The sequence below is a fragment of the Drosophila ananassae genome, assembly GCF_017639315.1.
Source record: "Drosophila ananassae strain 14024-0371.13 chromosome 4 unlocalized genomic scaffold, ASM1763931v2 tig00000061, whole genome shotgun sequence".
In the NCBI taxonomy this organism is placed as follows: domain Eukaryota; kingdom Metazoa; phylum Arthropoda; class Insecta; order Diptera; family Drosophilidae; genus Drosophila; species Drosophila ananassae.
The window spans coordinates 5,528,836-5,541,019 of NW_025319038.1; positions in this window are offsets into that span (position 1 = coordinate 5,528,836).

The window sequence follows — 12,184 nt, forward strand, 5'->3', positions numbered from 1 at the left end:
TGTGACCCTTTCTTCAGTGCTTCAAGTGCACCACATAAGTATTTGTTTAGATTGCAGGAGATCGATTTTAAACCATCCTGTTGATTACTTATTCCCATGGGTCCGATTCTATCTTTGCAATTTTTATCATGTTCAATGCTTGAATATAAAAAAAGAAGATAAATTCGAATAATGTAAAAAAACTTTAGTCGATATTTAGTAGTCGATAAACATTAGTCGAACAAAAAAGTCGATAACAGATCGCTGTTACAGCCCTTTAAAGCTGTTAAGGCGAACTATCTGGCAACTCCGTATTGTGCCAACCGAGTGGGACTTGGACTAGCAGCGAAACATTGGCTTGTTATGCCAGGTTGTTATGCCAGGATTAGCGTATTCTTAAGTAGAATTTAATTCTTTTTTTTCTTTTGATAATTATATTGGATCGAACCAAGACTCATCCTCTTTTCCTGTTGAGCATTGAATAATTGTTGGCAATAATTGTTGTTGTGTACTCCATCAAAACTCCATAATTTAATTTGAATTTAATCCGTTCACTAAAACATCCTGCGCTCTTGTCTACGGGCCTGCGGACTTCGAGGGATGGTTGCGTGAGTAAATATTTCAACTTAAACATGTAACAATGCTGCTATAGGAAAGCGTATGAATATTTAATCCATATCACAATGATTGGTTAGACTTTGTTCTACTTTAACTCTTAATTTATGTATATATATATTTCTTTATCGAAAAACATATTTTATTACATTCCAATTTATTAGTTATTTGACAATAAAGCAGTGTTAAGACCATTTAGTAGAATTATGAACAATTAGGAGTAAGGGCTTAGGTTAAGCATACAGTCAGAAGAAGCAGCAACCATGTTTTTGCAATGAAATTGGATATTTGAAATTAAGTAAAATTATAGTTTTATGGGCACCTGAGCTGAACGATTTCACCATATATGGGTAAGGGCAGCAACAATTCGATGTTGATTCTCTACAGGTAGAGCGGGCCAAGCACAAGAACCTCACCACCTTAGTTCTTCAATAGCAAGGTTTCCTGTCTCGAATTCATATCCTTCCAAAGGACTGTAGCCCCCTTCCCAACTCTGTCTACAAATTTGTATTGTGTGGCGGTGATGCTGATTAGGAAGTAACCGACCATTTGCCTCTTCCCTGAGCTAAGTTGTAAGTTTTATTTTACACTGCGAAAATAATCCGCAATCTGCGATAATAATAATAATAATAATGCTGTACTGCACAGTCATCGCGTAAAAATGTGTTTCTTTTTCAATTTTGAGATTATATCATCTTATAATTCTCAGACCCAAGGGGGGGGGGGGGGATTGATCCCCCTGATCCCCCCCTATCTACGCTACTGAATAGCGATTACCTTGTCTTTGCCAGGTATGATTAGTCCCCAGTAATTTATCTTTGAAGAAACTTACATTTATCGTACGGCAGGGTTAGGTAACTTTCTTTCAATATGTTAAGGATAGTCGTCGAATTCCTTCGCCGAACGTTTTACTAGGTATTATAACGTCACCGACAACGTAGCCGACTCCAAAATGCATCCGATTTTATGCATAGTGTCCATAGAGCGTGACCAATTCCGTGTACTTTTGGGACGATTCACGGGCTTTAGTTTGATTATACATTGGGATTCTATCCTGATACACATTATTGAAGAAAAATTAGATTCCCATACGCTATCATGTGTAGAAATCGCCAATCACAAACCCAACCAGTCGACAATCATTAAAACAAATTCTTGAACACCTAGAGCGGCAAGCAACCACCCAAGTTACGCTACAAAAGACAACGGCCAATAATAGGTTTCGTTCATCGGCTCAAGCATCGGTTGAAAAATGTGGCATATTCATCCACGGCAATCATCGACTTCAAAACTGCATAAAATTTTTGGACATGACTCCGTGTGATAGGACACAAAGAATAACAAGCATAAACGCCTGCAAAAATTGTCTAACCGTATACCATACAAACAATGCATTCAAATCTAGGTTCTCATGTCATGTTTGTAATAAGAATCATCACACAATGCTGCATTATACACCTACGCCAATAAGCGCATTCAATACCTGCCAACTTTCAACACCATATGTATTACTCGCGACCGCTCAATTAGAAGTCCAAGGTCCTACCGACGCACGACTTAAATGCCGCGCAGTATTCGATTCCGGATCACAAGTAAATTTAATTTTCCAGGAACTGGAAAATTAACTCGGAATACGGACGCCGTTAGGATGGAAACAAATCCACCCAGTTGCAGTTTTAGCATTAGCAACAGCTATGGAAGAACCAAGAATCGGAAACCTGCTCGAACAGTTTTGAAACTTAGGGAACCCAAAGGCCGAGAAGTTATGCGAACAGCATTTCATGGAAAATATCGCAAATAGGTCAGACAAAAGATTAAGTGTGCGGCTACCATTTAAGGAAGATCCACAAGCACTGGGAAATTCCCTTTAAATAGCATATCGGTGTTTCTACACATTGAAAAGGAGACTTCAACGATCCTGAGCTCCAGAGACAATACATAGAATTTATTAATCAATACAAGAACTAATGGTATATGTCTAGATTAACAACCAAATAATTAACTAAAAACCTGACAGTAGTACCACCAAAGTTAGGGTTTAATTTGACGCATCAGCAACGATTACAAGTGGAAAGAGTTTAAACAATGTCCTACGGATTGGGCCAACAGTTCAAAGCGAATTGCTAATGAAAAGGGATAAACTAATGAACCTGTTGGGAGAAGCAAAATTCAAACTAAGAAAATGGTGCGCGAACCACCCAGCATTACTAGCAGACATTCCGGAAGAAGACCAAGAAATGGTTCTCGCCTTCAGTAACTTTACCGAACAAAACGGTCAAGATGCTCGGAATTTTTTGGGATCCACCCGGAGAATATTAGCCACCCACCCCTGTTAATATTAACCACTATGGCTCATTCAATACGATGTTGCAAATAATAGGAAAAATGCTGCGATTCATTTTTAATTGCCACAAGCCAGAGAAGAAAAGGACTGGACCATTTCACCAGAAGAATTGAATAAGGCATAAAAAATTGCGTAAAACGCGTACCTGCATGAATTACAGAAGCAGGTGTATGCGACTCATTAAAATGACTAGAGGCCTCACCAATGTCACAATATAATGTGTCCAAGCTTCCAACCTCAAGAAGAGGCAAAATTTTCTGAAGTACCTCCTGCTCATCCCAAGAGGCCTTCGGCTCAAGGTTTGCGGCAAAATATTTCGCAAAAAGTTCAGAAATGCCCTTAACGGAGTTAGCTACCAAACCTCCATAAGACATGGAAGAAGGTATAACAGAGGATGATTTTTACCCGTTCACAAATATTATTTACTTGGGAGAGGCCCATGCTAAAAATATCATCCAAAACAACGATTTCATGCGATTGGTGAACATTGCTGGGTAACATGCATGGGACTCCGGGTCCCAAGTCCTAACAATAGAGCTCAAGTTGAAGTCGCCAGCAACCATTAGAGCAGTAGGGTCCTCCATACTACCACAGACACTGGCGATATTTTCCATATGCGCTTGATAAGTACTGAATGCGCTGTTTGGTGGGATATACGATGCAATGATGATGAAAGGGCCCTGAATGCCCTGGATTGAGACGGCTAGCTGGTCCAGTATAGGGTCGCCAACCTTAAGGCTAACCACTGTGGCCAACATGGATCGGCGGATAGCGATAATCACACCACCTCCTCGCTCACAATGGGTGCTGGATGAATCACGGTCTTTTCTAAATACTTGAAACAAGTTGGGTTCAAAGAACTCGGAGGATCTAAAGTTGCTATTGAGCCATGTTTCCAGGAGAAAGATTACATCAAAATCACAGACTGAAGAATTCAAAAGCACCATGCGGGATTTGGTCCGCATTCCAGATATATTTTGGAAGAAAACTTTTAAGCTCTTATTAGAGCCCAAGGCAGCAAGATCCAGGCAGTCCACTGTAGGAATTGGGCGGCAGTGTGGTATATTTGAAGGCACTGGCAGGGTCCTGATGCTAGAGGCCACATATCCCAAACGCATAGCTTCCAAGATAAGCAACGTGGACACACATAAATTTTCCTTAATCTCCAGATTGGACCTATGAATGTCCAGTCGCCCTGCGAATCCAGTGGCAGGTAAAGATAAAGATATAGAGCTAATATAGTTTTAAGCATCCACGAGTAGCGATACTCTACGCTCCAGACCAAGATGTAAACAAACATTTCCTCCAGACGCCGAAAAGTGAGCACGAGTGGTCAGTCTCACAGTGGACAACCCATCCAAGAAAGATAAGATAAACAGAGAGGGGCTCACAATAAGACGATAACGAACCAGTTGTTGTTGCTGGAGGTCCACAAGCGAAGATAATATGCAAACAGCCCATCTTGGGATCAGCTGCTGTTGTTGGAGCAAACAGTGCATTGACGGGAGCAGAATAACGTAGAAAGTGTCATCAACAGTTTCCATAACTGCCAGCGCCGAATGTTGTTGGCGGCTCAGGAGAGGGAGAATATGATGACCGGTCGAAGAATATGAAGAGGGAAAAATAACGGCTCCAGTGGCGCCGCTTACTGGGAGTTTTTTGACGCTCCAGGGTTTGATCGAGGGAGTCTCGCAGGGAGGTAATAACCTTAGCAGGCTCTCTATGAAGAAAACGAGTGACTTTTACCGACATGGGCCAAAAATCAACATTGAAGACAGCGGGGAAATGTTGCTCGGGAACTCCCAATTTAAAGTTGACGAATTTTAGAGCGTTGATATCAGCATCTTTTTTAACCAATCTAGCACAGGCTATCTCACTGGGGTCCAGGTGCAACTTATCAGCGACAAATTTGCACAGTGCCTCCGGTTGGATAGCCATTGCAAATTTACCAATGTGCAGGTATTTTAAGGTGGGAAGAACTTGGAGCTGCGCACAGCTGGGTGCATGTCCAACAATGCGCCTGTTTGAGTTATTCCTCTTATTTCTTGGGACAGCCACTTTTGACCCAGTGGGGATCTGGGCCAATGAAGACTTTTTATTTTCAGCATTAGTAGGGGGTGTCACTCTCTGAGACCCCTCTGAAGCAGCCATGGGTCCAGACGAACTTTCAAGGGCATGATCCAATTTTGCATTTAGTAAGTCTTGGCACTAGGTGCCAAATTTCCAGAAGGCTCCAGATCGACCACGAACGAGTACATTGGCTGTTGGCAGGAGCACTAGCTCAGCATTGCGATCCTGGGTCACAACAGTGTTAATTGAGCGGGATGGGTTCGCACCAGCAACTGCACCGATGGGACGTGAGACTCGTGCGGGTGAAACCTGCCCGCGAGGGTGCAACAGAATGACGGTGATTGCACGTCGAGCAGCGGGAAGCTGAGCATCAGCGAGCGAGATGGCCATCCGCTAGACAAACAAAACAGCGAGTCAGACGCCGCACTTCGTCGTACCGTTCCTCAATTGGCAAAGCACTGAACTTTGAAACACCACACAGGGCAATAGAGCAGGACTGGCGTTAATAACCATGCACGAGGATCGGTTATTGGACGATCTACCTCGGCCTACTTGGTTAACTGGTGAATACGCCGCCAAAGAAAAGTCAACGCTTTCGAGAGTCCGGCACCTTTGCTCTAAGAATCGTGCCATAGACTCCCAAGATTGAAGGCTGTCATTAGTGCCAGAGAGTTTTCCCATTTAGCCTTTGTAGCAGGGTCCAGCTTTTGGAAGATGATCTGGATGAGGAGGCACCCTTGAATTTCGGCGGACGTCCCGGAACTCATAAGGGCCCGCATATGTCCATTGAATCGGTCGGATAACTCCCGAAGAGTAGCAACGGATCCCGGCTCAACCACCCTTAGCTGCAGCATCTCGTTGATGTGAGCCTGGAAGATTAACCGACGGTTGCTGAAACGACAAAAGGTCAAGGGCAACATCATAGTTAGCGTTGGTAATCTCAAGCGCCCTCACAGTCTCCAGGGATGAGTCCCGCAGGCAGGAAGTTAGCCACCTGAGCTTCTCCATCTTGGTCAAGTGCGGGTGACTAGGGCGTAGAAATCCGGCCACTCGGCATAGCCGCCGCTAAATATAGGCATTGGCAACGGGGGCAATGAGGGAGCAGGCCTGTATGGAGCGGTTGAAATCCCAGCAGCACTGGTACCAAAAGCGTAGAGTGAGCAGCAACTCTCAAAGAACGCTTGGCCACCTCCACCTGGATGTCAACGTGCACGTCCGTATGCACGCACGGACGCAGCAGATGCATTAGCTTTAGCTCCCGTTTCCATTGTGCAATTAAATTAAAATGCAACTTTGTGACAACAAAAAACAACAACGGTGTTTTAGTGGCACTTTTAATGCTGATCACGATAATTAAACGGGATGCGATCGCGTCGGGGTCACCAAATGTTGAGCTAATAATAGTTTTTAATAGCAGCCGAATAATTACACGCGTTTCAAATTATATTTTCAATGTATTTATTTTGGGTTCAATTTAACCCTAATATATGCGGCTCCAATCAACTCCAAATCACAACAAACGCAAAACCAAGAACTTGCGCAGAAGCTCAACCAAAACTCCCCAAAGCGCATACGCTACAAATAACAATAAAGTGCTTGCGAAACTGGAAGACATAACAGAGACGAAAACATGCTGATAAGAACAGCTGCAGCTTAGCATATTATAATTATTTTATATGCATTCTTTGGTGGCTGCTTGGCCAAACAGAACCCAATAACTGGTTCCCTTGATTGGCCCTGGTTTACATTCATTTACCCGATATATTGATAGTGCCGCCATTGTACACGGTAATTGGTGGGCGTCCGGGCCAAAAAGCGTTTGTTTAAATTCGCATACCTCCTTTCCATTAGTCCCGCTGATACACTGATGTAGGTGTTCTTGACTGATCGCAAAGTGGTGTTTTCGGTGGTCATCTATCGCCAGATATCTTGCTTCCGTCTTTGTTATCTCCAGGCCTTCTTTAGTTGCTTGTGGGATTGGCTCCATCCGATATACAGTGAATTCGTCTTCCTCCACCAACAGAATGCTCGAGTGGGACATTCACAAGTTCTCGGTTTTTTGTACCTGAGTGGTCGCCAGTCGATACAAGTCTCGAGCTGTTTCACCTGTGATGGGTAATCGTCTTCCCGGTGGGAGGTGGGTTTGTATTTTTGTAATAAACTGTTTTACTTGTTCCACCGAGACCAATGCAGGGCTTAATTTCCCTTTAAAACGAAGTTTCTTATGGCGCAGTATGAGTTTGGCGGAGGAGGCCTAGCCTAGAAAAACAGTAACGTAACGTTAAACGGATCTCCGTCTTCTTCTCCTTCGTAAAGTGAGAGGATATAAACATTTCTCCTCACTCTCTTTCTCTGTTTCTTATTATCTCTTATTTGAAGAACTGCGACCGTCAGATGATTTTGAAATTGTAATTCATATCTTCAGTTTTCATTGTCACTATCAATTTTTTCAATATTAAATAATATTTAATAATTTTAAGTTTCAATTTTCAATTTCAGTTTTCAATATCAATTTTCAATTTAAATTTTCAATTTAAATTTTCAATTTAAATTTTCAATTTAAATTTTCAATTTCAATTTTCAATTTTCAATTTCAATTTCAATTTCAATTTCAATTTTCAATTTAAATTTCAATTTCAATTTTCAATTTCAATTTTCAATTTTCAATTTTCAATTTTCAATTTTCAATTTTCAATTTTCAATTTCAATTTTCAATTTCAATTTTCAATTTTCAATTTCAATTTTCAATTTTCAATTTTCAATTTCAATTTTCAATTTCAATTTCAATTTTCAATTTCAATTTTCAATTTCAATTTTCAATTTCAATTTCAATTTCAATTTTCAAATTCAATTTTCAACTCCAATTTCCATTTTCAATTCCAATTCATTTTCAAAATCAATTTTCAATTTCAATGTTCAATTTTAATTTTCAATTGCATTTCATCTGTTTTCGCACTATTTCTCAGTTTTTATTTTATTTTGTGATATTTTTGTCCTGTGATATTTTGACGTACTGATTAGATTTATATACCTAGAATAAGTAAAAGTAACAGAAAAAATCAATTTTGTATAAATGTTTTAAATTATTGTTGTAAATCATTTTTCGCCTTTATTCACTCCTGCTTCTCCTTCATAGGAGATCTCGTCATGCCTGCTAAACATGCCAAAGGAACTTTGTTCCTCACGGGTGTCCCTAAACACACACTGGTTTTTTTTTTTTTTGATTGGTTTCCTCTTTGCTATTGATGATTGGTAGCACCGCCAGTCGGTGTATGGCCCGTATTGTATTACCGGAAGTTGTTCGTATTTCTGCAACTCGGATCTCCCCGTCCGTTCCAGGATGGACTGCTATAATGCGTCCGAGGGGAAAATTCAACGGAGCAATGTTGTCTTCCTTTATTATGTCGAGATCACAAATCTTTACCGTCTTTCAACTTCTTGTCCAGTTTGACCGATTCTGTAATAATGCAGGTACGCGGGGGTCCAGCGCAATTCTTTTTGTAATTGTTCGAGAAGCTTCCACCGATTGAGTAACCCTGTGCGACGCCTTGATTGGTAAATATTGGGTTATGCCTTTAGCGGTTTCCCAAGAAGGAAATGTCTTGGCGTTAATTCCGTGAGATCCCTTGGGCTGGAAGAGACAGATATCAACGGGGAAGAATTCCGAATGGCTTCAATCTCGGTCACTATGGTTTCAAGTTCTTCATGGGTTAATGTGGCGGTGTATAGCGTTCGTTTCAGTAAATGTATTGCTGATTTTTCTGCGGCTTCCCACTGGACTCCGAAATGGGGCGCCCTAGGTGGTATAAACTTCAATTCTATGCTTAGATTCGTGCAGTTCTTGTGTATCATTGCTTGTGCATCATCGGCGAATATTATATTGCTTCCATTATTTCTGATAATTCGTTGAAGGCTCCAACAAAATTGGTCGCGTTGTCACTATAGATTTTAAATGGCAGTCCTCATCGTCTACAAAATCTCTTTAAAGCTGCCAGGAAGGCTTGGGTAGTCAAATCTATTACTACATCAAGGTGTACGGCTCTGTTGAAAACAAACAAAACACTGCTAGATTCACCTTATGTTGTCGGTTCTCTCGGATTTTATAGTGAATCCAAAAACGCCCGCAGTAATCCACTCCGCAATTTTTTATGCCTCATTCAATTCTTCTGGTGAAATGGTCCAGTCCTTTTCTTCTCTGGCTTGTGGCAATTAAAAATGAATCGCAGCATTCTTCCTATTATTTGCAACATCGTATTGAATGAGCCATAGTGGTTAATATTAACAGGGGTGGTTAAAATAACATGGTGGCTAATATTCTCCGGGTGGATCCCAAAAAATTCCAAGCATCTTGACCGTTTTGTTCGGTAAAGTTACTGAAGGCGAGAATCATTTCTTGGTCTTCTTCCGGAATGTCTGCTAGTAATGCTGGGTGGTTCGCGCACCATTTTCTTAGTTTGAATTTTGCTTCTCCCAACAGGTTCATTAGTTTATACCTTTTACTTAATGCTTCACTGATGGTGTGACCTCCGGTGAGACAGTCATCTACGAAACAACCCTGTCGAAGTGCCTTGGACCAGATGCTAGCTCACGTGCTAGTTCTGTCAAATATTGAAAACATCGGGTGGAGAGGTATGGAGCTGTTTCTGTACCATATGTGACAGTTTTCAGTTGATAATATTTTAATGGTTCCACAGGCTTCCGTCTCCATAATACAATTTGAAACTTGCGGTCGTCTGGGTGTATCATATTCTGTCGGTACATTTTCTCTACGTTTGATGTGAAAACATATTGGTACGATCGGAACCGTAACAGAATGGATAGCCATTCGCTTTGAACTGTTTACCCAATCCGTAGGACATTATTTAAACTCTTTCCACTTGTAGACGTTGCTGATGCGTCAAATAAAACCCTAAGTTTGGTGGTACTACTGTCAGGTTTTAGCACACAATGATGTGGAATGACATAATGGTTTGATGTTAATTAGTAGACGCACACTTAATCTTTTGACTGCCCTTTTTCGATATTTTCCATGAAATGCTGTTCGCATAACTCGTCCGTGGTAAGGGCCTTTTGGTTTCCTTCTAGGGTGTCTAACTTCCAAAACTGTTGGAAGTTAGCCAATATGGCGGACGAATTTTCAAAAAATTCGTGGAAAAATTCGTCCGCCATATTGGATCCGCCATATTGAATTTTGAAAATCTGACTTTAAATTCGTAATCAGCGACCCCAAAAACCCCTAAGTACCCAGTTTCATGAAAATCCAAAAATTTTTCAAAAATTCGTCCGCCATATTGGATCCGGCATATTGAATTTTTAAAATCTGACTTCAAATTCGTAATCAGCGACCCCAAAAACCCTTGGGTACCCAGTTTCATGAAAATCCAATAAATTAAAAAAAAAGTCGCATACCTCCAAAAACGTAAAACTTTTTTGAGGTTAGGAAGAAACGTACACGTGCAGGACCAAAATGGACTTCAGATTCGTGTTCAGCGGTCCAAAATACATGGGGATAGGGTACTCTGATCTCCCAACCCGGACACTTTTTTTTTTCTGTGTGGCTGTGTAATAGGTCGATGTCTTTTGTAGCGTTGCCGCTGCCCGGTATCTTGCTAGCTGGTATGTCCTCCAAATGTTGTGGAGATTAAGTTCTTGGCCTCTCCAACCACATGGTGCTCCAAATGCCGGAATTTTACCGCATCGCTTTACCCTTGATTATAGACCATTTCCGTGAAGATGTCGTAGAACCGGGGCTGCTTCAGATAATCTCCGTCAAATTTTGGAATGTCGACTGGCGGCATTACAAATGGAGATGCGATCGCGAGTTTTTGTGTTGATATTGAAGCCGATTGTGATTCTTCGCTCAGAAACGAAAATTATTCTGCTCGTATAACCTGAAATCAGCCATCGGTGTATCCATAATTTTTAAGGATGGTTTGAGGACTATGAGATCGTGGCATCCCGTCACGATTTCCTTCCATAGCTTCCTCATGTGTTGTCTGATGTGTGCGGACACTTCCCGTCCTTCGGTGCGTTTGCACAGAAAGTCTTCTATATCGTTTTGATGATGTTAATCGAAGGTCTTATCCTTCGTTTCCACGTGATTGTGCCTTTGGCTTGAGATTTTCGCTTGTTTTCCGAGGAGTTTGGAGATTTTAATCTCATATTTTCAATAGGTCATGGCTATCTAAAACTGTTTCTATGTTCAAAACGTATCTATTGCAGGTTCAGCTGGTTTAGTAAAGCTCTACAGAAATTGTAGATAGCCATGACTTTTTGAAAATATGAGATTAAAAACTCCAATTTAATTGACGAAAATATTGTTTAACCACCTATAATAAATTCAATAAAATTATTTCGCGTTTTCTACTGATGATCTACTGATTTCAATAAGAAAATAAAAATCTTCCATAGAAAAATGTTTGGGGAAAAATCATAGACCAAAAACTTATGTAGAAAATCTGAGATTTCAACTTTGGATGAGTATTCCAAAGATATGGTAACTGCTAGATACCATTTTTTAATTTGGGTTGGTACACATACATTTCAAAAATGATATTTACTAAAAACAATGATGGTCATCTTTATTAAACGGCCTACATAATTCAATATATGGTAAAATTTGATCAATATCTTCTCTTAGGTGTACCGCGGAAACTGTGGGTCATAGAACCTATGTTTGTTCTGGACTTTGGTTCAGGGGGGCTTAAAGGATATGGAGCAGGTGAAATTATGAGTGGAGATTTTTTGTTGTTGGCCTATGCGATTAAAACGATGTTTATTAGATATCGAACCTCTACTTGTGGTTTACACAGGAGCCACTCGAAGAAGTTTCGATGACGAAAGTTCTGCTTGTGGTCCGTTTACACTGAAGCCACTTGAAGTAAATAGTTTTAAGAGAGTCCTACATGTGGTCCGTTTCACACAGGAGCAACACTCGAAGTTGATTAATTTTAAGTGCCATAGTCTAACACTTAGTACCGAGACGATTCACTCTGATTTCGCAACTATCTTTATTTCAGAAGAACAATTCTTCTATAAGATGGTAAACATAAGGAAGGTCAATGTTATGAACGTATTCCCCCAATTTTAATGCCAATGTCACCCAAATCGGGATCTGCTAACTCAGATTGCTTATTCATGAATTTCGGATTAGCTAGCTGGCTTTGCTTTCTTCGG